Raw genomic sequence first — 27,932 nt, 5'->3', positions numbered from 1 at the left:
AAGTAATCGATTGTAGAGAAAGACAGTAGTACGACGTAATCGGAGAACTAGGTAAGTACTCGCATGATCGATTAACAAGGCGCTTTTCGAAGCTGAGCGACGCGCGTGCCGGCCACCTCTTATTTGTCAAGTTCGCGTTTATCCTATCAACTTTCATCGCGGCTTAACGAGAGCATACAGCGTACGCTGCGGCCGTACATATCGATCAGTCACCTGTCATCCGTAGAAATTCAATTAATATTCACGAGGGCGGCCAGCACGTCACAGGTGCCACTCGACAACCGACGAAACTACGCGCATACAACGTTACAGATTGAAATAAAAAATATTATATTATGAGTAAGGAAATTTCGTAACGCCGCTATGTGTGGGAAACTTCAATTTATCGCTGCGGAAAAAAATAGACCGCTAACGAGAGATCAGACCGTAATCGTATCGAGATGCATTTTCCGCTCCGAGATGTAAAAAAGAAACTGTTCCAAGCAATTTGCACCTTTTTTCCTGGATCCGTTTATCGCTTCTATATACTCGCGTCTCAAAGCTACTTTTCTTTTCTTTTCTTTTTCTTCTCACACACTTTACGACGCGAAACTTGTCAACGCTTTTATCTTAAAAGTGTACTTCAGTTTACTTCAAACACAGCGAGAACTCATTATAGTAGGGTGATCGAAGCGAAGCGCTTCGCGGAATATTCGGTACAAGCTCCAGGTGGGAGGAACAAGCTCTTTCAAAATTCGGTTTATCCCGATATTCACCGAAAACCGTTGTTTCCGATACACGTCTTTGACTACACTGTACTCTCCATAATCATTTCTACGAGAATCAAGTCCTTATAATACCGCGAATCCGTTTTCGTATAACGATCCCCCAGAATGTTCGGCGCGATGAACGGAACCGGAGGAAGAACGAACGGATACGAATCTGTGTGCGAACGCGAACGCGTTGTAAGTCGTCTATTGACTACCGGTCGTCTATTGAATATGCTGCTTCGGCTTCAATTTGCGAAAGTTTGGCTCGGTCGGCGACAACTCGCGATTTCAAAAGAGGCCTTCGTGTCAACATTAGAGCTCTCGAGGATGGCGGCATCGCCGTATAAATTGCTTTTTATCTTGCGACAATGTAGGCTGTGGACATTTAATTTTGCAAACAAATAGCCGGGAAACTTTTCGCCGCGAAATTAAGCTTCCATTGCGTATCACGTACTCCATCGGTCAATTAAGGGATGTCGCGATGCCACGATATCGTAAACTTTGTTAGCATTATTGCGTATTACGATCATTTCGGATGCGAGTGAGAGATATACGTTCACATGTATATTTGTAGGGCAAAAACTATTAATGAAAATGTGTCGATAATGTATGCAATATGATTTTAAAATACAAATATATATTCTATTTTCACATTTTCTATTATGCACAATAATAAATTGACTAATATAATAACGAGATTAATAATTCAGAGAAATTAATTAAGAAAATTAAGAATATATTATTCTATAAGAAAATGACAAAAAATTCATTACATCGAAAGGTGATGAAATTCGATCTTCGACGACTATGGAAATCGCTTTAATTCTCATCTCAGCGAATCGGTACCAGGAGCACGACTGTGTGTCCACCGGTTAAATTGGTTCCGATCCGTCTGAATATAATGCGGTCCTGGAATTCGATATCTGAGGAATCGATTCGCCTGTTTAAAGACTCTAGTAGGAATGAAATATTAACCCGGAGGGGTTTGAGCGGCTATTTGGAGATCGAAATTGTAATTCCAACGATTGAAACTTCTCTCCCGCGAAGAAGAGAGCGGAATTTGTGCGGCGAGGGATGGAAGATCAAGACGCGGAAATTCCATTCCCTCCCGTCATCGTGTGACGGCTAACTTTGCATTCGAACTTCGGAGCATTATGTAACATCGGAGCTTTTTATATAAATTCTTTCTAGTTAAAGAATAAGTACTTCTTTTCACGCGACTAACCAGTTGCCGGCCGTTAATCGTACACGCCGGTAACAACAATAAGCGCGATACATCATGTTCCAGAAATATATACTTGCGGAAAACGCGAAATGACGCGACAAACAGCGAAATTCAATGAAACATACCGATACTTTGCAAGCGACGCACGCGTAGCTAATTGTCAACATTAACAATAGTTAAATTAATGGCGGGGGCTGCGAAAATGTTTCGCGATTAAAATTCCGGCATGTGCATACGTCCGTGTGCGCGTTTACGCCTGGCCGAAAATTCGCGCCGCTTGGCGGGGGATTGGCAAATATCCGACTTTTCATCTCGGAAACGCAAATTGCTATCCGGACAGGCTAGACATTTCATTACCGAATTCCCCGTGCGATACGTGCGCCGCGTAACCCATCCGCGTGTGCGGTTAAACTGGAACCTCACGTGGATAATTCAGTCGTTTGCCGATCAAAAAAAAAGGAACGGACGAATTGCATAGGGAGAGACTGTCCATCCCCGATCGTCACGCCTTGTTTCCGGGGTTGGAGGCAGAAAAGGCTTTCTCATTAATCGCGCTCGCGATTTATCTTCGCATCTGTGTTTTACAGTAATTGCAATACAAGCTTCTACATATAATACATCAGAGATTATTATAGTACCTATAAAAATCGTGGATACAGATGCTGGATCCAAAAAGCAAATGAAAAGAATAGTTGGTATACTTTCGAAAAAACGAAATATATCTACTTATGTATATATGCAAAAATGCTTCTATTACATTATTTGCTCTTTGATAATTATTATCATAAAGAGATTTTTCATACTTTCTGTATACTTGTATGTCTCAGAATTTTCTCTCGCGTATCTATATTTATTTCTTTCTTTTCCGGAATATAACGACATAATACCAACTCACCCGGATTCTCTCACCGCTAATATATTATATATTGCCTTTTATATAGAACTCAGTGATTTGTAATATGAACGCGAGTCCAGCAATTTCCGTTAGCCCGCTAGCCACTCCGAGCCGACCGAAACAGGTACAAAGGAATTGGATGTGTGCAATTGAATCACACACGGTTAATCATAAAACCGATTGTGTTTGGAGAATAAAAGTTAAAAAAAAAAAATTTTTTTGATTAACTCTACAATATATTACATTGTTACAAATTTTATTCATATTGCTTCCCTTTCGTACGGTTACATCGGATTACGTACGCTTGCCGAAACAATTTTCAACCTACGGGCCAGATGTTACTTTTGTTGTGTATGCATACAGCATTTTTTGTTTAAATAAAAGCTTAAAATATTTTTAAACAGCTTTTATGCCATTCACGTGAGCATTTACACGTGTGATATATAAAAAAAATTGCACCAAGCGGTTCTCTAAAATATGTTTTTGTTTTGCCAGCGCCCCTAAGCTGATTTGTAGATTTCAGGCATATTAAAAGAGTTAGAAAGCATAAAACTTTTCTGTTTGAAAACGCTTCACTTCATTTACACAATGTGGGATTACAGATTGGTATTTATATCCAATGAGAAATCCAATATGCGTAACATTTGAAATTATAGGTTTTTTTTATTTTTATATATATATATATATATATATTTTTTTTTTAACTTGAGTTTTCTACATAAAGATTTAGCGCATTTCTTTTAAATCTGGCCTTAAAACTATTTTGAAATAACAAAATTATTTTACAAATTCATACTAATTTATGTCTCAAAATAGAACTATCATTCCAGATCAACATATGTAGTAATTTGATCAATACGTTACTAAATCAGTATAAAACGCAATATATATATATATATATATATATGTGTGTGTGTGTATATAATTTTTCCGAAAATACAATGATTATTATATGATAGAGGAAAAATACTTGATAATACTGCAATATATTCCAAATATTTCTAAAAAAATTTATATCTTAAATTTTTTTTAACTTGCGTCTATTCTAAAAATAAGCCACACATTTAAGTCTTATAAGGAAAACATTTCATCACCACTAGAAGTGTGCAACCATCGCATCCTCGTATTTCTACAAAACATTTCCTTCCATATACAGCTTGGCGGCTACAGTAATAAGTTTTCTTTCCATCTCTTCGTCTTTCACGTTCTTACAAAACAAAATGATTTTATTAAATCCCTCTCGGATATCGTGACATTCAATACAATCTTCCATGTTATGTAACGAGACAGGCAAGTTCTTGTGCTATGTTGATCTCTCGTACTTCTTTGAGATCAGATATCGTAAAGCAACTCACATTTCAATCGATTTTATCAAATTTCATTACTCTTTATTTAAAAAATAAAAAAAAAGGACAATATATTAAGCAATGATTATAATGATATAACAATATATTTTTATAAAATTAAATAATAAAAAAATACACATTTCTGTGTCATATAAATCGACTTTAGAAATCTTCGCAAACAAGTAATTCCTTTTTTGAATCGCAGGATTCCGTATCCGATTAACTACAAATTTTACTCTCATTGCTCGAAATGAAGAATCCCGAAAGGATACTATTACGATAAGATACTCAGCGAAAACCCAGAGAATTCGACGACATATTTATTCACATGATCCTATGTACCCTTTGATCTCTCCTCTGTTCATTCCCTTTTCACTTTTTCGCCCTTTACTCTCTTCCCTTCCTCCTCCCCCTCCTTCAACCCCGTATGTCTTTCTCGCCTTCGCGATCCGCTTCGAGCCTTCTCTCAGGAATGCTATACGAGTTCTCCTCGAAAGGCCGAGGCAATCCGGGCCAAGAGCTAAACCACTCGTCTGATAGGCGTGCTTGCCGAGCAATGGCACAGCATATTCTCGGTAACGGCGCAGTACTCGAGCGCGATAGTACTGCACCACGGAAATGGGAAAACTTTTCAGGCACCTCGGAGTACACAAAGTGCTCTTACGCGCCCTACCTGCGGGATTCGCGCGGGTAACCTCGCGCCACGCGCAACACTTCGCGGCATCTCGAGGATATCCCCGCGAATTTTCCCTCCCTGCACACGGGACTCCGATGAAAAATGAGGCTCGTCGCTTCATCAGGAGTTTGTTCGCTACGAATCGCGCGTGTCGCACGAGGCGTTTCGCAACCAGCAGCGTGATGAATATCCGGAAATCTCTCAGCGTGGCGCGATGCTACGGATAAATATATGTCGCGTTGTTGCAACAAGCTTCGATACTACAGAGTAAACGCAACTTAAAAAAAATTACAATAAAGGATATCGGTATTAATCGGGATTAATCGATATTATATTAACAAATAGTGATCGATAATGATATATATACGGATAACACGTGATAAATTGCAACGGTTAAAATATGCGACAACTCTGTAGAAATGCGCGCGAATTGCCGACTAATTTGCAGACTAAAATGTGATTTAAGATGCACCGAATCCTCTGTGGAAATTTAAACGCTCCGTTCTTCTTTTTTCTAAAATCCCTTGCATTTCTCTACTTAAAGAAAGCAATTTTTCGACACGTCGACTTACGCAGTAACCACGTCGAGAGAAGAGGAAGGCAAAGGGAGGAGTTATATGATATTCGCGCAAACTCGAAGCGCGCATTTAAAATATTTCACGGTTTAAGTAGATTCTCCTAAACTCTTTAACTTGTAACTAGAACGGCCATTCGCGAATGCCGACGTAAATTCTCACGAATTCGCCAACTCCCATCGAGAGCGTCCGAAACAAGTTTCACTTCTCCCCCTCTATAGCCCGTTCCGCAACGTATCTTTGCGTCGCGGTTAAAGAGAACCGTCAGACATTTCGATTCAGTTTTGCTATCACGCTTAATGTTGGAAAAAAGTGGAAATTACTAACGGCGGAAAAGTTTTCACGAGCTGCGTCGTTTCATTATCCCGTAGTGATACGAACACCCTCGTCGTCTCCTAGCGCTTATACATAAAGACATTATTACGCACTCGTTTGCTCCGAATGGAGTAAAATCCGCCGTGGTCTTTCGTTTGTCTCGGTTACATCTCAGTCCTGCGCGACACGGACGTGAATTCAAGCGGGCACGTAACAGAGGGATTTTTATGGAAACGCTGTCGCGAGAGGGTAGAACAGAGTATCGTAAACTTCCCCGTCTACGCTTTTGCTCAATCTTATTCTTTTCCTCTAATATTTTTGTTCCTCGATTTCGTCTGCCCTATGATGTCTGCATTCATCTCGATTCTCTATACAACTTCGCTGTAAGATATGATTTATCAGTTATTCACGTGAGCGAACGCGTCGAATCCGAGTCCGGCCTCGTCTTGTCCAAGCTTTTTCTCTCTCGCTGAGACAAAAGTATTGACATGAAATATTAAGATCATTTGGTGAAATACGGTGACGTCGATAAATTTTACCTGCGCGGGGAATATTTGACAAATCGCCGATTGTAAACTGAGGAGAAGAAAGAAGCTCTTTCTTTACCATGATTAAAAATGGCAATAAAACATAATAATTATTAAAAGATGGGACATTATTTAGAAAATATTAGTGATATTAGTGACATGATAAATAATCCATAATTTAAAATATTTTATTTAAAATAATTTTTCTAGGAATAATATATAACTATTGTTAAAGAATTATTTTCGTTACTCTTTTTTGATTAAAGATAAATTTAAATATATAAATTTTTTTCATAAATAATTTTCACGCGAAAATCCGTTATGTCTCTTATATTTACGTTGAATCGTCAAATGCACTTATAGTCTCCTTATAATTGGATGAGTACGTGATATATCAGAGACGGCAGCAAAGTGATTTCAATTTGAATAAATTCGAACTGTGCTGTATAAATATGTCTTGCCGCTTGAACGCTCGCGTACTATTTGTTGTATGGTGCTCCACATCTACTCAACGGCAAACTATCGGATATTCGATTGAGGTCAATCAAGAGCGGCGCACCCGGATAACGGTTCTCTATTGCAGTTTTCCAATTTTGCGAAAGGAAGAAAAACGACGGTGTTTCAAAAAAACTTCTTCCTTGCCCCTCCAGGCTGTACTGCAACTTTTGTTTTATATATATTCTTTAGAGATTAATGATTCCCAATATTACTTGGTTCGCTACGAGGAATTTGATATCACTTCTCCACAAAATCGAAATAACGGCAGATAAATATAATAGAGAGAGAAATATGAATTTTATCCTAGTCAATTTATATTAATATTGTGTATGTAATCGTCTTAAAAAAATATTCATAACAAAGAGTTTATAATATTCAATACATATATATATATATATATATATATATATATATATATATATCTTAGAAATTTATAATTCTAATTTGGATATATTGTTATAATTTTTATAATTTGATTTCTTCAAAAACATATATATCATTGAAACAAGAATTATCATAATTAATACATGTGTCAATTATTACAAAGTAAGAGACGTAAAATATTTTGCGTCCACGATAATCGTATTATTCCGAGAATCCGCGTATGTATACGAGTATCGAGATATGGGAGTACGCAGAGTGAGAAACGAAATAATCAGATTCACCCTCGACTGAATCGCGAGAACAAACGAGGTAGATTTTGTCATCGATAGTGGAAGGAATCGTATGAAATGGTCTTGGTGACCAAAGTCCCGCAATTCGATTTCACGTTGAGAGAAGAAGACGGTGTTAAAACCGCAAGTTAGCACGCAATTTAATACAGACACGAAATCCTCGAAATTATTCAATTACGTAGTCTGCTTCGAAGAAATTTAATGATAAAATATAGAATCGAGTGCGTCTTCCACAAGATAGAACCGTTTAAAAGACATAAATGTAAATAATGCTAAAATGTAACCAAGAGTGCACGCTTCAAAATAAGATTAGAGCAATGTAAAGCAGCGCGTACTCCATTTTTTTCTCCCTTCCTTCCCACAGTAGTGCGAAATAATTACAGACATTGCGAAACAATTCTCCGCAAACGTGTAGACCGGCTGTGCTTCACGACATATCTACCGCGACAATTGTAATAAGGCTATAGAGATAAACGATTATTCGAGGTATGCGGTATGGACTGTGGAACGCGCTTCTAACAGGATCTATATATATATAAACACAATTTCAGCGAACGTAAGGTGTGTAATGCGCGCGCCATAAAGCGGTTACATACCACGCATAAGGTAAATCGAATTTAGGTGAATATACAATATATATATATATATATATCGACATAAGTGTTGCCATGTGACAAAACGGTTTCCGTAGCAGCCAATTATTGCAAAGCTGTTTACATCATCCACGATACGCTATTACTTGCGCTACAAACTTCAATAATATCAGTATAATATGTAAGTAATGGTGTAGGTTTCATCTAACTTGGCTCTACGTTTAAACGGCTGCGGCCTTATCAATGTAAAATTACCTCGATATCCCTCACTCGCAATATAAATTGTTTATAACTTGAGAATAAAACGTTTAATAAATCGACTATATTGACTATATTGACGTAAATCGCGCGACGTACATTTTTATTTTATTTTTTTCTATTTTTATCATCGAGTAAAAAATTCTAGAAACATCCTGAATGTCATGTCTACTTCAACATTTATGATTTTTGTTATTTTTTCACTGCAAGATAAAAAATATTTATAGCTACACAAAAAAAAAAAAAAAAAAAAAATCTTACGCGATCAATGTTTCTGCAAAGAAACTTGGCAGAATTTGGCAAATAAAATATATAACTGCTGTTATATATAAATGCTGTTTATTTTCAGATTTTACAAATTATTATCAATGTTAGTGTTATATCTACGAATTTTTTAATATCTTTTTAGAGAGATGCCTAATATCTTAAAGATTAAAAAATAAAAATTAAATATTAAATATAAAGAAGAATCTTTTGTATATTATTAAAGTAAATGGCACGAAGATGATTTCTACGAATCTTATTGCATTACGGATCTATCTCGCATTTGTCTCAAAGTTTCGGTATATCGGCCCTGACATTGAGTCAAACGTGCTTCCAACGTGTAGGGTTCGATATCATCTACCTTGGAATGAAATATACCTAATCTGCATGTAAACGAGCAAGAACTCGATACTTACCAAGGCTGTTTCGTCACGTTAACTTTAGCGTGGCTACAGGGAAACACGATCAAAAAAATTTGGCCTGCAAATTTGTCTGAAACGTTGATTCATATCTTTCCATGTAACATTATTTCATTCATATAAAGTCTCTCATAACATTTCGATATAATTCAATTATTAACCACAAGATAACATTTAATATAAAAACCGAAAAAAAAAAATAGCTTCAAAATATTTATAGATTCTTTGATTAATTTTTCCAATAAACAGATATTTAATCTTGAATATTGTAATGTGTGCTTGAATATTATAAAAAAAGAAGTGGTATTAAAAATTAAAAGTTATAGCTACATTAACTTTAAATTGCTAAATTAGTTTTAAGTGGAGGAAACAGCAGACAAAATAAATTCTGTTTAAAAGAGGTATTATATGAATGTATCATATACCAAATCGTTGATGTCGCAAAAAATAATTTAAAATATTTTCTCGCACATCTTTCTTTTACAAAGCAATATTAATCTTGACACGATCACAATCTTCTATTAATGATCAAAGTCAGTATCAGCGTTACGCAACGATACTTCCATGCATATTACATCCTTATTATATGTAAGACTTTCTGAAACACGACATTAGTAACGCTCTGCTACCCGCGATCATGGGAGTACTTGTAGTTAGCGTCGAATTCCTATTCAGAACAGCTAACATAGTTCTAACACATCTCACGTAGAACAAGCCAGAAATGCCAAGGAACCGGTACAAGATCAATATCAAGATGGCGGTCTCTTATACCTGTTAGCTCGCTTGAAATCCGCCTATGCTGTATTGCCGAGATAGCCCGGAGCAAATGTTCTGCACAAATCCGGATTTATTGGATACAAATTTCTCGGAAAGCGCCAACAGAAAAGACTCATATATCGATAAAATCCAGATACGTTTCAAACACGAGTCGTTACTAGTGGATGTATTCGGCGTATGTGCACATTGTTCAATTGCAGCACAACTGCAACGTGTGTAAAGTTTGCACGCAACAAATATAAATTTTATATAAAATATATATATATATATATAATAATTAATAATAGGCATATAACAAATAATTTTTTCTTAATATATAATCGCTGATTATATTATAATTATTAAATATATAATTTTCTCGACTCGGAAATTCGTATCGGGAATTTTTATAAATATAATTTTAATAAAAATAATATAAATATATATATATTTAAATAAAAATATCTACATAAGTATGTATATATATATATTTCCCCATTATAAGAGACAAACAGTCAGATAAATCAAATTCGCAACGCGTCGTGAGAATATCGCCGACGCCACGTTGCAATCTGTCAATTTGCGCCAAAAACATGCGAGTTTACCTTGTCGCGGGAATTCACGATGCGTATTCCTATGGGAGATAAACAGGAGTTCGTGGACTGTACCACCATCGACAAGAGTTGCTTTACAAAGATGAATCGACTGCACTGACCTACAGCGATGATCGACGAGCCGCCCGCACCCATTCCCCCCACGTAGCTTCCGGGATCGAGCTCTCATTCTCACCCGAAACTCCCGGAAAAGGGGAAACGGGGACACGCGAGAAAACTGGATATCGTAAAAAAAAAACAAAAAAAAAAACCGGACAGATGCGCATCTTATAAAAGCTGTAAAAGCTTGCTTTTCACACGGTACATCTTTTCACCCAACTGAAAGGAACACGATCGGTTATTATTCGAGTGACGAATAGTTTAGCCGACTGCATTGTCAGAACCTTACTATAAATCTTTATGATATGTGAAATAGCTTGCGCGTCGTGACATCATATTCTCGTCCTAAAATGATACGAAGCACAACTCAATCGTAGTCGTAACATAATTATCTCATTTTAATGTTTTTGATTGCGATTAATAAGTAAGCGAATATCACAATCATATATTTTTATTTTATATATGATATTCAAAAATAACACTTTACATTTAGTATTAATGGTATTTAAAAATAATACGTCAAAGAGAAAAAAAGAGAGAGAGGGGGGGGGGGTGGAATTTTACATTATAAAAGTATAACATTAGAACGATATTCTATCCTGTTTCTTTCTCCTGTATTATATCTTTGACTTGAATTCTAGCTTTAACTTTTTATCATATTTTTTGCGGATTAAAGTAATTCTATACACACGTGTGAGAGATATTCTTCTTAATATAGAAAAAATTTTAAAGATAATTAATACTCTTACTGTATGGTTACACGATTCTCTTCGTATTTTTATTTCCTTCACATTTCGCGGTGTCACATTGTACAAAAGCATCTGTTGAAAGCAGAATTAAAACCACTAATATTCGTTAATCGATTTCTTTCTCAGACAGTCCAAAGCTGTTATATAGTTGTTATTTTTAGAAATATTACGTTTAGTCTGTCGTGTTTTTCTATATTAGTCTAAATTTAATATCGATAAAAGTGTCAACCAAGATTAAAATACAATATAATCCAAACTGCTTCGCAAATAAATTATTTTAAAATAAGATTTTCGTTAAATCTAGATGAATTTGTTACTTAAATATCTTTAACTAGAAACTAGATGATAAGAAAAATCAATTTTATATATCTAAAATTGGATAAAAATATATTCCATATAAATTAAATCCATATTAAAAAATCATGGTATACTCTCGAAAACTTGGCAATGTAATAAAAATGATGTAATAAAAATTCATAAGTAGAAACTTGGCTAGGTAATCGGCGACTGGCGCCAACAAGTACATTTGCAGTTTGCAAGTTGGATATACCGTAATGCAATACGATAAATAACAAAGTAGCGATTGTTTCGCAAGATAATATAGTACATAGCGTTTAAATGGTACGCCGTAGAAAAGTTAACGAGTACCGGTGCCGCGGGCACAAGAGAGAAGAGAGCACACACAACACAATGCAAAACTTTCCACCCTATATACAAAACCATCACATTCGGATTCACGCGAATGGCGATGCGACGTTACGAAGTTTACGTAATGAAACAACAAAGTTTCGTAGCCACTCGAGTCATCATCAATAACGATCAAATGCAAGATACGGTAACTCTATATAATAAGATCGTATGAATATCTCGCGATCGCGTTACATTTCCTTTGTGCAAATAACTCGTAGTTCAAAACAACGTACAAATCTTCGAGGTAACGGAACACAAAATATTTTTGAACGCTACGAATAATTTATATGAAATTTTGTAGAACAAATATTTTCTTTGGATAAATCAAATATACGCGAATATGATAGCATATAGCAAAGAATTATTAATTTTCTTTTCTCGTCATTTTGAGATATTTCATATCAGTTGTTATATATTTAAATTGGATAATATCTTTTGTAAGAGTTACCTAGAGATCGTAAATATGAAACAACATGCATGTGGAAGAAATTATGGATGTAGATAAAATTGTTATGGATACGCTAACGTATGTAATCGATATTACGCAAGTATGCTTTTCTCCTTTATAGAGATTCACACAAGCGCTAGATGAAAAATACAACAAACGCGATTACATTGCTGCGACTATCAGTGAGATCGACAAGAGGTCGAAGATATACAAACAATGACTTATAATAGAGTGACTTGGGTAAGAGAGTATAAAATGTGTTGCGTCACGAGACACATCCCGTATATTACACTCCCGGCGCAATATAATACGCGCGCGACGACCTCTCGAAAGTTGCATAATGTCGCACGCGAAAATGCTTCCGCGGGAAGATACGCATCAACAAAAGTCTGTAGAGCGTGCACTCGATCGGTCCGAAAGCGAGCGCCGACGTGAGTAATCCTCTCGACCACGACGAGATGAGACCGCCTCTCAAACTTTCGCAAGCACGTACGACGCACCCGTCGGTTCTCCCTTTAACGAGTCGCGGATCTCGTTTCATAATTTCACACCGATCTCCCCCTCGTCCGTTCCCGCCGTATATTCTCCTTAGCAAGGACGGCTGTTCCGCGCGAGCGCGAAAAACGCCGCAATTCCGACCGGCCGAATCCAATTTGGCGCAGGACAATATTCGAGATTACGTCTGCACAAAGCTCGCCGTTACTACTTGGGCGGCGTAAAACTTTGCGGCGCTCCCGTAAAGCGTCTCTGTACCGATCGTGATTTCCAAACCAGAAACGGGTCTCTGCAACTTTTCGATTAAATAGCGCCGCGAAATTTCCTATTTCCATTTCGCGTCTAATCGTTCCGCTGTCACGTTGCTGGAATATTTCCGAATTCGTTATGCGTGCCACCTGTTTCAGTATTGAATTGTGCGAGTTTGGGACATTAATGTTAATTAACCGGGGAATAGGTATTTGCAGATAAAAATAGATTATAACAATCGTATACAAATATTTGTAGATTTACAGAATCGTCACGAATAAAAATTGATTTAATAAAAAAGCACGCACATTGAAAATTATTACGTTTTATTAAAGTTTTACACAGAATACGAGTATTTTTTTATTATTACAATTAAAATTAAAAATAAAATAAAAATAAAATAAAATGAATATATCAATAATATTTCCCATATATTAGATAAACGATAAATATTTTTTCTAAATCTTAAGAAGAAAGAAATTAAAAATTGTTATGATTGATTAAAACAAGTTTCAATGTGTAATATATCTCAGCGACGATAATACATCAATTATAATACATATAAAGAAAAATTTTAATATAAGGCTCGATGCGTTCAATATTTCGCCATGAATTTTTAATATGCTTGCACTGTGCGCGATAACACGTTACTTAGATGCAAAGGGAGGAATGTCCGGATGATTACGTGCCTCGAATATCAAACTTGTCCCGGGACATTTTACGCACCAAGGTCATGCGAAATTCCACTTTATCGGAAATTCCGATAGAAATACCGATGATATCCGCGAAGTAATTCGCGGCTACGAAGAAAAGCGATTCCGCAATACGTGCTCGTCCATAGATTGGTCAGCCGACACTATCGGCTGACGCTGACCATTCAGGAAGGATGGAACAGCCGTTTGGTCATTTGCGATAAGTTACGCGAGGATTATTTACGGATAGCAATTATCCGATCTCCGATACCACGTGATGAAGGTGTACTATGGTTTCCTATCAAATGAAGGAGCGAATGAATTATCGGCGTCCCTGCATTACACATCCCTTCATTACAATTCAAACAGAGAATCTCTTTCCTATATTAATCCTAAATATGTAGATCGCGGGGAGAATACCTTTGATAATGTAAGCGTATATTATATAAGATGTTATAAATATTAAAATTATTTTCTAAAAATTTTAAATCTCGTTAGGTATTTTTCACTTATCTCATTTACACGCGCGTATGCGCTTTTTTTATAATATATTATTTTCTAACAGATGAGATACATATATTGATAAATTAATATATACGTGTGTTATAAGCTACTTGAACATGCAAATAATATAATTAAAAATTACTCTACACTTTATTCTTTTTACGTATTCAAATTATACTCTCAAATTTTGATTAGAAACTTATAGTAGCGTAATTCTTAATTTGCCGTCTTTCATGTAACATGTAGAAATGATGCGCAGCTGCATATTGAACAATCTCGAATGTATTATGAATAATGCTGCGAAAACAAGCTTTTCCCGCACGCTAGGTGATGAGGGAAGCTCGACTTTTCTTACATCAAGTCTGCCACCGTTTGTCGCGCTCGCGCTACTTCCCGGCATCTTCGTGGCGTAACTCATAAAAAAATCGATGCCTCGCTTAAGATAAAACTTTGCTACTTTGCATTAGGCACGTACTCGCCAAGTTATCCGTCGTCGCGTCGCTTCGTGTGACTTTTCGAAAAATAGTGCACTGGTTTTGCAATTTTATCAGCATATCCCACTCTCGGAAGGTATCAAGCATTAGCGAACTAGTAAGCTACTTCTCTCGATGACCTAACAGAATCGGTTCTACAACAAAACCATTTAACTTACACGTGTTAGATCGGTGTAAGGTCGGAAGATGCCGATTCGGCATTACGGAAATTTCCAAAGTAAACGGTCCGTGTATCTTTAGAATGGACGAAAGAATAGAAAAAAAAAAAAAAACTCGGACAACTACTACAGAAAGTTTTCCAATTAACTTATTCTGAAAGAATTCGGGAACGACGCAACATAAAAGCGTTGTCCCAACTCATCCAGCCGATTCAATCGATACGCGCGTCTTAAGTCTCTGCAAATACAGCTGCTCAAATATCTTAAATGAGCCAATTGAAAATCCTAATAAAAATATATTTAATAAATAATAATATATGTTTAATAAATATATAATGATGATAAAAAATGTAAAATTTATACACGTAAAAATTATATGTTTTAATGAGACAAGGAAGTTATTGCAAATATGATTATAACGATACTCCACATACAAAATTATAAAAAGCCAAATTGCATTTTTGTCCTTACGAAAAATGAATTTGTCACAAAAATTTTTTAGTCCGTGAATGATATATGGAGTGGGTGTAACGTCGCTCGAGCTTATATTTTTCGCGAAATTGCATTCAGCTGAGCATGGAAGACAGTAATGTAGTTAGTGTAAATTTCATAAAGTGCGTCCGAAGAGTGCACTGTAAACTCCGCGGCGACTTATATCGAATTTTCCTGTCTTAACGGCAACCTGTCTCATCATATAACATAGCTCGCTTTCTTTACGTCGAGCGCGGACTTTAAGTACAAATTCTGCAAACATATACATCTTCTTTCTTAAGCTATTTCTGTGACTGCTACATAGAATTATTTACATTTGTATACTTCATAATACGTTTAAAATAAATATATACGTAATATATTTTGTATTTATATGTACCTTTTATATAAAACTGGAGAGACGTACATATAATAACGTTTATAATATGCATAGCGACAATATCTGTCTTAGAAGCAAAACGATCGTAAAGTCAATTCCGCTTATGATAATTGAGAAGAATAAAAAATGATATACGAATTATGCGTCATTACTTTAATGAATTATTCGATACATAAATATATATATATATATATATGAAATTCACTTTACAAAATTTTACTGTGTACGCGTAAATCTGCTATAATAACGACCCGCATCTTGGACCCGCACATTGAAATTAATTAATGAATTCTACCATGATAATAAACCGCGCATTAATAAAATGATGTATTTGTATTGCTAGTATTTTGCACACGAATAATTTTATCAATATTAGCCGCGATTATTATTACCTTATCATGTATCGTTGCTGTAACTTCATACGAATTTCCATTACGCACAATTCGATAAAAATCGTTCATCGTCGATCTGTCGAATGTATCATCATCATCATCATCATCATCATCATAATAATAATAATAAAAAAAACAAAACAACGTCCGAAAAACATATTAATATACTTAATCTTTCTTTTCTATTCTACAATAAAATTATTTTGCATTTGATTTATTCAATTTGATGCCGACTTGATTTTTATATATACCATTCGTTGAACATATTTTTCGATCGTTTACATCAATACTGCATTTAACCGAAAAACGCTGTAAAAATAATTGAATTCAATTAACGACGATCATACAATTCGATTGTCTGGGAAATATCGCATCTATGACGCTCCTCTAACTCATATACAAATACGAACGGATTCATATAACTGAACATATCGAACGGTAAAGATTAGTATATTTCGTAATCCTCTTAGCTATCGAGCGTATATTTTCGCATAAAGTTTAAACTCAACATCGCGCTATCAGTCTTTTGTTTTGGCGCTGTAGATATCTCACGTAGCTTATGACGCCATGAATTTTTAAAACCATATTTCGTCCAGCCGTGCACGACGGTCGTACGAATACATTGATATTGCGCGAAGCTCGTCGCATTTGAACAATTTGAAGCGGACAGTAGAGAAGTTTCGACAATCGCCGGACATAGAACGTTTAATCGTGAGATATCACTGCCGGAAAATTGGCCGATAAATTATTGCTACCGTATCGCTGATCCGCCCGCGTGCAACCGCAATGTTTCTCGATTTTTTTTTCGCTGCTCGAACTTTATCCCAAAGTGTGAAGTTTAAAACAGAATGCTGTTTGCTCCTATTTTTGTATTCTCATAGTTGTACTAATCGCGAAATATGCAAAATGAAATCTGCTCAACGAAGTACAATGGGACGCGATAAGGCACGCTCTTAAGCGTTTTCGTTAACAACCAGAGAGATTAATAAGGCAAAAGTGTATCACATTATCATCGTAATATTGATCTATTTTTAACGACCTATTATGTATTTAACGCGACTTGTAGTCGGAAGGCGGAAAAATGCTAACGCATTTAAAGTTTTTTCATTTGGATCGATAATAAAATATAAAACGTATCGTAAAGATTCGTCGATTTCTTGACTTTCTGTTCAATATAAATGATTTCTAAAATGATAACAGATTTCGATAAGCAAACGTACGTAAAACGTAAGAATAATTACAAATTAATACAATTAATCTCTCTCTGATTTTATATAAATTTTTAAATATACTAAACGATACAAATAATAAATATAAATATAATTGCTGTTTTATATATACATATTTCAAAAAATCTCAATTTCTTGATCATTGCACAATATCCATCGAATGTATTTTAAATCGTCAATAAATATATAGTTTATCGAAGAGATATTTTTTTCTTTTTTGCAGTTTTCTCGTTAATCGAGTTAAATACATATTTGCGAGGAGCAACTAATCCAAGTAGTGCACTCACAAGAATCGCTTAAAATTATTTAATAACCGAACATCCGCGAATATTTCATTAACCAAAAGCGCGAAGTCTCTCATATATTAACATCAGTGCCATTTTGAGTTAACGATACGATTATCATCGTTGCACATTATCATTATATTTTCAGCTTGCTGCGACCTATTATATAAGCGAGAAAAAAAAAACGAACGCGGCGAAAGAAAAACTATTCTGCAATATCAAGTATATCTTTCATAATTATAATTGCACAATTACAAGCTTTTGCATTAATTTTCATCTCATTTCATGTGCAATGATAAGTGTCACTTTCTTTAATTTATGTTTGGAAATAATTAATTTTATTTATTTATATTTCGAAAAAAAAAAAAAATGATAAAGATAGAATTATCTAAAAATATGCGTTTACCCATACCCCGTCCGCCGAAGCTGACGGGGTTACGTGGGATTCGCCCCGGACCTAAACAAACCGCCCGGGGAATACCCACTAACCCCCCCCCCCCAACACCCCCCGTTTCGGAGGCTACTCCTCCAGTGTTCCGGTCGTGCCCAGGGAACGCTTTTCGCACAACTACCTGGACCCGATTCCTTTTTTTTTTATTATTATTATTTAGAAGACAGGTTCAATTTCGCGGCAGATGTACAAGCTCTCGTGACCCGCTATCCGAGCACTATATTTAATTTTGCTTGGAATTTGTCTGTCACTGACGCCTGTTTGAATAGCTTTCTGCGGTTCACATTTCAGTTTTACTGGAGCCGACCCGATCTCGTGCAGTCAACGATAACAACCTCGGTCTCATGATCGCGAAAAGCGCACGCTTCTATGAATATCCCCAACGAGTCGAATCCGTTCGACTCTCTCGTAACGAGTAGGTTAGCCGGGTACCTGGGTTTCACGATAATCACCAAAAATCCACCAGCCGAAACGAAACTCACGCGCCTCGCAGCGACGCGCTCATATAATGGATTGTCACGAAATTGGCGACACGAAACGCGTGATTATTTTGGCAAATTATAACGATTGAAGCGCACCGTCACTTTGGCGAAATATTGCATTTAATATACACGATATGCGTGATATTCGTTACAATCTTAAACAGAAATAAGCAAAGTTACATAAGCAGGGGATATTGTATTATTAAAATATAAAATTAAAATACAATTACATTAGTTAAATATTATTGATATATCTCGCGCATATCGATATGACTAATTTTTAAAAACTCTGTGTGTGATATTTATTTCTCGGTTTAAACCGAAGAAAAAAATCATCGTATAGAAAAACATTAAGAAAGCATTTACATATATATATATATATATATATGTGTGCACATTGCAACTTTCTACAATGCAAGAACTAGGTCAAACTAAAAGGAATTATTCCTCTATGTATGAAAACTATTTCAAGTGTTTGGCAATTTTTCTTTTAAACATAAATATTAAACAGCACTTTCACATATGCCAGAAAATGAAAATGTTCCGTGAATGAACGAGCGAGCCGTTCCGTTTGCTTATCAATAACCATTATCAGAAATATAAAAAGCTCAGAGAACGTCGTTCGACTTTCTTATCGATTCCAGATAATAGATGCCATTTTCCGTTGCAAATTAGATATAAGCACCGGCATAATCCTCCGGCGTCTCTAATCTGTTATTACATATTAAAAACAGTCCGCGCGCCCTATACCGTGTTCGTCTTATCGCGTTAATTCGTGAATCGATCCTTTTTCAGCCTAATTGCAAGAAACGCAGACCGCACGAACGCGCGAGCTTAATGCTCGCTCCACATATATCGTTAAGGCGCTCCCCCCGCGCCTCTTCCCACTTTTCCACCACCTTCTCCCCCGTAACGTAGTGCATATTTACGGCACACTTGTACGTGATATGCTTTATGAAATCCTAGGATTTTACAATGTCGGACTAAGTGTGCTTTAGTGCGGTGAGGTACGAGCGCGAGAGGCTTACACAGCCGCGCCCTTACGATGTCGGGCCCCGATGTACCCCGACATAACAGCCGAACGCGGCGGTAACGATAGGGAATCGAGAGGAGGGAGAGGACGTTAAAATGAATCGTTGGTGGATATCGTTCGGCGGCGCCGGAGCCTCCGCTTTACTAGGTTTCGTACAAAAGTACGTACCCCCATTGACGCTGTTTCAATTTCATTTCCGTCGCGCCGATCGACGCGTATAACCGCGATTGATTTCTACGATGGCCCGCGCGCGTCACGTGCGCTTAACAAGTTCGACTTTTCGGCGTGTTTCCGGAAATTGGCCGGACGCGATCGTAACTCGTTAGTAGAAGGCCCGGGGGGGGGGGGGCAGGGGGGGCATTTTCGCGCGACCGATTATGTGTTGGGTATACGCGATCGATCATCAACCGCGTCCAATACTCTCTAGTGAAATATTTAAAAATTTTCTAATCGAAAGAAATCTTGATACGATATCGTACGAATCATTTTGCGAGAATTGCCATCGCAAGTGGCGAAATCACGTCACAAAGATATTTAAAGAGAGGGACCAACCAGAGACTTTTGCAACTTAATACTTCATCTAAATGCTGATTCTTTCAAAGGTTCATTATTTGTTGTAATTGCGCGCTTAAATTGTACTTAGAGAGAAGCTGGGAGGTACCCAATCCTCGGGATATAGCAACTGCCGGCCCGTTTGTTACTTCATTTTATGTAGTCTACAATGAAGTAGAGTGCGGAGGAAGACGCCAGTTTCATAGAGACTAATCACTTTACCAACAAATTTGCTCGTTTCCAACTCGCTGTTCCAAAATTGTACCCGTTCGACAAAGCAATTATATAATACGAAAATGCAGCGATAAAGCAAAGCGTATAGTTATGAGTAAATACGTAATATAAAATATTATAGGTGAAAAATATAGAGAAATCGATAAAAGAAACGAAATAATACATATACATATATATCGAATTGCAATAACGAAAGGCAAACGTGCATTTTCTTATACTTTTTCTCGCAATGAATCACAAGGGAATTGTAAGCGTGGCTTTTACAATGCCTGAAAGAAAATATCGAACGTTCACAATGACATCTTTCTCTCTCTGTGCGCATGTATAATCATCGTTCTAATATCAATCACACAAATAGTTTCCTCAAAAAAGAGAAATATATTGCATATACTTCATACATCGTTTTAAATGCGCGAAGAGCACGTCGTATTTGCGAATGCTATTTGTGAATGCTCTCTCCTAAATAAACGATCGCAATCGAATAGCCGGCATTCTCATTTAAAAGTCCACGGTAAACATGGCGACTACATTGCGAAAATGTGAACAGCGTCGCATAATACGACGCCGCAATCATCGACTGAGAAAGTACTGCACATTCCACTTTCGCTTCTTTTTTATCTAACATCTATACAAAAACTAACAAAAGTTACACTCGTTTCCGAACAATGCGAGCTTATGAAACGCATTATAAAGAACAAGTTCAAAAGATTTATTTCAAAGATACATATATATTAAGCTCTATTTAAATAAAATTATTATTCTTATTAATTATTACTATTATTAATTAATATTATCCCTAATTTTTTCTTTAAAACACTTAATTTTTGTAGTTTGAGTCGCGCGAATCTTTTTTAATCCTTTTTCAAGCTTATTTCGCAAGCAAAGAAGTCGGGACGTGGATATCTCGAGAGCAAATAATTCAGGGAACATTATGCTTGTAAGATATGATAAAAGATTTCATTTATTTTGTAGGTGTCACGAGAGAGTACATGCTCTACGCGACTCTCGTTCGTGCTGGAAACTTCTTCGAATCGAGATCGTCGGTCCTTCCGCGCAAAACGCACGAGTTCGATCATCGAGATCCCGTTCACCGACAACCTCTACACATCTCGTCCCGTCCAATCTTTATCCTTCCTTATCCGTCCACGGAATCGTATCCTTTTCGTTCGCGATTTAGGACTGCCGATGCATAAATGTATCGGGGAACAGCAATAAATCAAGAGACACGAAACACGCGTGTGCCCGAACGCGATCGAACGGCCCCGTTTGAGAGTGACGTTTGAGGGTAAAAGCCTGGCCCCGATGCTCGATCTTGCGAGCTACGAGTGAATTACACGCGAATTAATCGCGGCCCCGCAAAATTCGTTGTAGCCTCAGCTCTCTAGATTCAGCAGTTTTTCATATATCCCGGAGATTTCGTCTCACGTTCCTGATTCCACGACCTACACGATCGACTCCTTTCGGGCACTGTATATCGCAGAACGCACGCCCCTCCCAAGGCGGTTGATTTATTGCACGGGAAATATTGAGCACGTCGCGCTCGCCGACAGCGAGGAAACATGTATAATACATTTTGAGAAGACGCGGCCGTTCATTTTCCAGACGAACGGCGGTATAAAGCACGGCGAATATCGATAGAACGGCAATGATGCATCGAGGAAACAATGCGTATTTATATGTCGATAAGAGTGATTCATTTAATGATACTCGCCCGCTCGCGGATTCGCGTTGTTTTATAACGCGGCGTCACCGTCGAACCAACCACCTGTCATCCATCCATGTGTTTCTACCATGACGTAGCTCTTGTGGCCTCCGTGTTTATATTCACGGCTGCGAGATAATAAAAATACGATGCAAGTAGTGGAATGTACTACTTTCGTGGCACCCGCGCTCTCGTAAGACTAATCGATACACCTTTGGAGGCCGTGACACCCCTTCGCGAAGAATGCAAGCCTCTCTCTCTCTACAGGGTCATACAAAAAAATATGTCGACCCGTTTGTCCGGTACATGCGAGTGACAAAACAGCAATATTTAAGCGAATTATATTTCGAAATTATAATACACTAAATAATTTATTGGTGGTATATTGGCGAATCGAAAAAAAAAAAATAATCCTGTAATTACTTTTTATTAATTTAAGAAGATAAAGATTAAGCGTAGACGGATTGAAAAGAAGAGATTTAATTATATCAAAGTGAAATGAATTTAATTTAACCGTTTGTTGTCTCTTGCTGAATCAGAATCTCTTTATTCGAATAAATTTAGCCAATAATAACGTAATTTTAATAAGATTATAATGAAACAATCGATAAGATTTTATGGAATAGAAATTTCTCTTCAAATCTTTATTATCCTATTTATTCCAGTCGCCGAAGTTGATTAAAATTTATATCACTCAAATATATAGATTAGAATAATTACCAAAAGCATAACTAGAAATAAATCTATTCTATACTACTAATAAATTTATTATAAGACCATAGAAGACCTAAAAAGAATAGTATTAGAGTTTAACATCGTTTACATCGTAACACATAATATAATAATCGATTTAGAAAGAGAGAGAAATGTAGGGAGTCCGGTTAACGAGGTCTTCCCTCACTATGACGTAGAACGTAGATTATCATCGAAATGACCTTTTTGTCAAGCGATCTCACGCAAAACGAAGATTTTAAAACAGAAACTTTGTAACTCCATTGTTCAATCTGCAGTGACACTTTGTAGACTTGTACGAGATATAGTCCCACAAACGACTGAAAGTAATTTCTCCTCGGAATACATTATAATAAATTATGCGATAGGGTAAATTTCATTGCGCGCACGATAAATAAATTTAATGGCCTTGCATTTATTACATTATATATACGTGCTTCCTATTTATTTAAATTTTTAGCTAAAATAATAATGTAAATATTTAAGCTGTCTACTATATACATATACGTAAATTTTTTATGTCACACCCTCAATAGATACTTTAAAAATATTGTACATCATATACTTCTCATTTCCGTCCATTTGCAGAATTTTTAAACGCAATTCTCTTACGATAAAGTGTTTTAGCACATTATTATTATTATTATTATTATTATTATTATTATTATTATTATTATTTGTCATAGAATGGTGTACGGATGCACATTTGTAATGCCATTTGCCTATTTGCTTTTTCAAACATGTAAACATTTCTTACTCGAGATCGCTCTTCACCCATCTCATAAACATTTACGAAAACAGCTGGGTATGTGAACAAACTTGTGGATTTCTTGTAAGCGATGTGTGTAAAAAGAGAATACGATACCTGCAAGCCGTGTGCAAACGCGTGCACGAGTTGGTAAAGGATACTTGGACGTTTCAGGATCCATTAGATACCACAAGCAGGCCGTAAACGTAAAACACACAGCCCTTTGCAGCGACGGGACACGGCGGAGGGTGGAGAATTGTACTAACGGTTTCTTCGATACGGTAACGTCCCTCGAGAACCGAGATAAGGTTTAGGTTCGGTCTCTCGTCGGTGGCATCGTCGTCATATCGACATTGGAAAGCTACTTTCCTCGTACAACCCGGTCAAAGATACCGAGCTAACAATGGGACGCCCTTGCTTATCGCCTTCCTTTCTCCTCCCCTCTCGACGTCGTCGCCAAGAATCGACTCGGAGTTACCCTTCTAGTTTGCGGCGGATCGCGTCATAAACATCGGCAAGTCAATTCCAAGCATCGTCTGGAGATATCGTATTGACGTAACTCACATTCACTTCGCCGATAATGGACCGATATCAATGAAAAACGAAATTATCAGCCGCGCCAGATTTTGCATTTTCGATACGGTTGAAAGTGCATTGTTAAAACGACATAAATTTTCCGTCTTCTCGTGCGGTCATCTCTGCATAAGTCGAATTTATGATGCATAAAATTACGATCGCGGAAACTATCAAGGAGCGGCACAACGGGAACGACTTACGTGCGCGAGTTAACTCTTCGCGCAAGTAATACCGGAGAGATAATGTAGAATTAACAATGTGTCAAAGATTATCTTACATCGCGAAAACATTTACGTTCGTGCATTTTCTACAGTAAATACGTAACTAAATCTATATAACAAGAATGGAAAAGAGATTATTGAAATATGTAAGTAAAAAAATTGATATGATAACAAAGAATGCGATACATAAACTAAGGCTAATAAACAAAAACATTTAAAATGTAAAAAGCATATGGCTAAACAATGGCTTTGGGAACGAGCTGTATGATTAACATTGATACTCCTCCGCCGCATAGGAGCGTGTTTCTTTCAATTTGTCAAATACAAAGCGAATGAAGGCCATGTCTCGATAGAGTCAAAGATAGAATTAATTAATTACGTTTCTTTTGTCGCACAACAGACACACGTAGACACAGAAAGACTGACGCGTCGCTTTTGACGAGCAAATGAGTCTCTTTGTTTTTTCGGTTATAATTGCGTATAGCACGTAAACAAAAAAATGAAACAAATCAAAGACACAGATGAAATATGCGCGATGTGTATCATCGAAAATTTTTAATGTGTATTACAATATTATATTACAATTTAATATAGTATATTACAATTTAACTGTGTATTACAAATTAATTAACTGTATCTGAACGTAATAGATAAGATTGATTCTTCGTCTTATGCATTTCGAACTATAATCTATCGATTTTTCAAAGTCAATAATCATCATTTAGAAAATGAATCGTTTCGTCGTGTGTTTTACATTTACAAAATAATAATTTGCGTTTTCTATATTTATATAATTTTTTAATTAACAAATGTCAATTATATTAGTAATTATAACATATAATTAAAAAAAAATTAAATGTACAAAACACGGTATAATAATAACGAAGCAAAACGTAAATAAAAGTTACTGCAACAATTTTAATTGCACTTTGATCGTGGTGAGGCTGACGCGAATATAAAAACCCTACCGAAGAACTTTGCTCTCTCTCTCTCTCTCTCTCTCTCTCTCTCTCTCTCTCTCTCTCTCTCTCTCTCTCTCTCTCTCTCATTATTTATTCGCAAAATGTGTTACTTAAAAATAAAGAAAAAAGATTAATAAAATGACTCTATTGATGATAGTTTTTAAGAAGATCATTAAAAATAGTCGCGATAAATAATACTATTTATTTGTAATGATGCACTGACAATGAGATAATATTTCGCGGACGGCCGCATTCGCATCGATCTCAATGATAATTAACTTTAATCCCATTGCGGTAATCTATCGGATGATGTCGCCAGCGATTCTATGCATGATACAGAGCGCGTATGAATATTACACGGTGCCGTGAATAAATTCAACGAGACCTCCGGCTATGTCATACTATCAGTTTCTATTACCACGGTCTAACAATATCGCCAGGTATAACGGTTTCTACTACGTACAAGTTCGAATTTTAGGGGTGAGAGCACTGCAATGCGACACTCACGCACTGTCTTTAACCGCTGAACTACATTACACGCATTCTCACGAAGAAACGAAGAATCCGAAAGAAATGGAAAATTATTTTCCTTGTCTCGCCTTTCCGAATATCTATATTCTCCTATCCTTCCTTTTCAACTTCTAAAGGAGTTTGTAGTTTCGCAACAAAATGCAATTTCATTCCCTATCCCACAAACGATGATGATAAGGTCATATTATCCTCCAGCGAAATTTTGCACAATTTTTCGTCCAAAAATAAATTGAAATTGAATTGAGAGAAAAAGAAGAGGCTGAAACTAAATCCTACGTGCAGAATTATTTATTGTCGATAACATTTTGAAACAAGATAGCAGGCAATTAAATTCTTACTTAAAATAAAATTACGTCAAATTTTAATATATAAGATACCGCATATATTTTATATAATATATGAGATTTTTTTCAAATATATCTTTTAAAATAAAATATAAACTTTTAAATACTGTACATTAATTCTTTTCATAAATCTTTCCAAGTGCATAATATTTTAAAATTATTGTAAAACAATTTAGAAATACAGATAAAGCTTAGGTAGAAATTTTTCAATCATTGACCGATTAAAGTTACATTCAATCACCGTATGAAAATCGCCATACAATTCGCGTATAATACATAATAGAAACGAATACAAACCGGCGTCATTGACAAAAGTGTATGTTGAGAAAGAGAGAGAGAGAGAGAGAGAGAGAGAGAGAGAGAGAGAGAGAGAGAGACTAATAAATTATTAATATATTAAATTTCCGATCGTCCCACGATACAGGATAGCGCGTGAACCGATAAAGCTATTTACGGAACTGCGCTACGTTGACATTTACATCGAATATCCATTTCCGCTCTCATTGTTGCATGCGTTCGAGTGAAAATGGCTCCGCACGTGTGCTAATTTGATGACAGCACCGCGAACTTTATTTTCATCGGCCGCGCGTTAACCGCGAATATACGGAAAAACTGGCGTCATTAATCTACCACGCTATGAAAATGTTATCTCTCGACGATTTTCCCGCCTATTGTGCATCGCGACTTCAATTTCCATTTCTTCCGCATAATAGCAAGCAACTTCTTATTGTTATGTATACACAATAGACTTTTATAAAATAATATGTCTATCCTCTATATCATCTATATAATATTCAAAGCAATAATTGTTCCAACAGCTACAAAATAGGTACTATAATCTTTAATTGTGCTAATAAATTAATAACACATACATAATTTACGTTTACTATTTTTAATTTTGAAAAAATTAAAGTTATTTCTCTCACTTCCTTTATTTTACCGTATTTTAAAGTACATTAAAAAAACACGAATATAAGCCACGATATTTTCAAGCGAAGTAAGTCATTTCCTCCAGTTTTAAAAAGGGAAGTAAATGCGGTTCCTTTAAATGCCTCTCACGCATGCGTCATAAATAATGCAAACAGTAGGTCGGAGCAGTATCGCGCGAATATTAAAGAATTCCCAGGCACATCTCGATGAGAAAAAGACGTCTCTTTCCCACCCTCAGAAAGAATCTACGACTTGAATCCTCTGACAATACAAAGGAGACTCGGAGGATGTTTATAAATATATATATATATATATATATATATATATATATATATATATGATCCAATTGCGCGTAACAGTTGCAAAGAGATTCGTAGGGATATAAAATGTCTTATATTTAATGAACGGCTCTTCCTGTGCTATTGTATATCCGCATTTCGTGTTTCTGCCGATCGATATATATATATATCTCCAGCGTTCTCTATTTTTTTTTTTTCCCCAAGATCCGCTGTCGTTTCTGACTCGGCCTCTCTTCCATCCCTTTAATGGAATATCCTGGACTCTCGAGCGTCCGGACAAGTCACGGTATTTCCTTCTCGTTAGCGTCGAACGTGGCAAGCTTAAATCGAGAGCCGGTCGCGGCAGCGAATAGAAAAAAATTGCGTAGCCTGCGCCGCTTCACGCGATTTGTTTGCC

General features: G+C 36.3%; 2 protein-coding genes across 7 annotated transcripts in view; one reads left to right on the top strand and one right to left on the bottom strand.

Moving 5' to 3' along the window:
* The window catches only part of LOC138943577 (protein artichoke), a 245,677-nt gene that overhangs the window by 84,577 nt on the left and 133,168 nt on the right, over window positions 1-27,932 (top strand). The gene's annotated exons all lie outside the window — the stretch shown is intronic.
* The window catches only part of LOC138943576 (protein artichoke), a 327,808-nt gene that overhangs the window by 233,596 nt on the left and 66,280 nt on the right, over window positions 1-27,932 (bottom strand). The window lies entirely within an intron of this gene.

The sequence above is a fragment of the Polyergus mexicanus genome, unplaced genomic scaffold (genome assembly GCF_030449975.1).
Source record: "Polyergus mexicanus isolate NDT 795.1 unplaced genomic scaffold, iyPolMexi1.0 SCAF_27, whole genome shotgun sequence".
NCBI classification, from domain to species: domain Eukaryota; kingdom Metazoa; phylum Arthropoda; class Insecta; order Hymenoptera; family Formicidae; genus Polyergus; species Polyergus mexicanus.
Note: the sequence above shows the minus strand (reverse complement) of the source record. Positions and strands in the feature narration are given on the sequence as shown.